The 1,120-nt window shown below is 46.3% G+C and overlaps 1 pseudogene; it reads left to right on the top strand.

The window, feature by feature from the left end:
- Window positions 1-263: 263 nt before the first annotated feature.
- On the top strand, window positions 264-742 carry LOC101575216 (annotated as a pseudogene).
- The last annotated feature ends 378 nt before the right edge of the window (window positions 743-1,120 follow it).

Below are 1,120 nucleotides of genomic sequence, written 5' to 3'. Positions count from 1 at the left end.
TGCAGACTCTTTGGCCTCTGCCTTGGACCCTTCAGCCTTCCATCCCAGATCCATCGGCCTCCTGATACAGATTTGCATGCAACACTGCAGTGAGCTCCAGACCTTGGACTGAATTCTTCAGTCTCTAGCGTGTAGACACCCTCTGCATGCTTCCTTATCAGGCTCTGTGACTGACCATCTTGACTGGCCTTGGTCCTCACAGCTCCAAAAAGAAGCAGGATCTTGATAAGCTCTATGAGCTGAAGTCCAAAGCTCGGAAGATTATGAACCAGTTCGGCCCCTCAGCATTTATCAACCTCTCCCATTTTTTCATCCATAAAACCGGAACCAGCCAGCATCCCTCCACAGGACTCCATGGCCAATAGCACCACAGTGGTAAAGATTCCTGGGACTCCTGGGACAAGAGGTCGTCTTAGCCCTGAAAACAATCAGGCATTGACTAAGAAGTTACACAACTTAGTAAGAGAAGTGGATCCTAATGAGCAGTTGGATGAAGCTGTGGAGGAGATGCTGCTGCAGATCACTGATGACTTTATCAGAAGCGTGGTAACAGCAGCCTGCCAGCTTGCACAGCACTGAAAGTCCAGCACCCTGGAGGTGAAAGACGTCCAGCTGCACCTAGAGCACCAGTGGAACATGTGGAGCCCAGGCTTTGGCCCTGAAGAAATCTGACCCTGCAAAAAAGCTTGCACCACAGGACATAAACAGAATGGCAGTGATCTGGAAAACAATCAAGAAATAATACAAGGGCTGGGGAGATGGCTCAGTAGAATAAGCACTTCCCTAGCAAGCACAAGATCCTGAGTTCAATCCCTGGTTCCATTAAAAAAAAAAAAAGGAAAGAAAGAAAGGAAAAGAAAAGAAAGAATACACAGAAAGGTCAAGGTATGGACCTGTCCAATGTTTTTGAAGACACTTGAGCTGAGACCTCAGCCATCTTATCCCTGGAGTTTGTTTGTTGTTGTTTTTCAATGCTTTACAGAGAAGTATATTTTTTTTATTAACAGTGCAGCAATATCTATAATGACTGAGAAGATCTGCCAAAAGAATAAAGCATCCGAGAGCACCTCGCCACTTCAACGCGCATCTCGGTGTGTGTAGCACCCTCATTTTTCTTCCT

The sequence above is a fragment of the Octodon degus genome, unplaced genomic scaffold (genome assembly GCF_000260255.1).
Source record: "Octodon degus isolate 3935 unplaced genomic scaffold, OctDeg1.0 scaffold00002, whole genome shotgun sequence".
In the NCBI taxonomy this organism is placed as follows: Eukaryota; Metazoa; Chordata; class Mammalia; order Rodentia; family Octodontidae; genus Octodon; species Octodon degus.
Note: the sequence above shows the minus strand (reverse complement) of the source record. Positions and strands in the feature narration are given on the sequence as shown.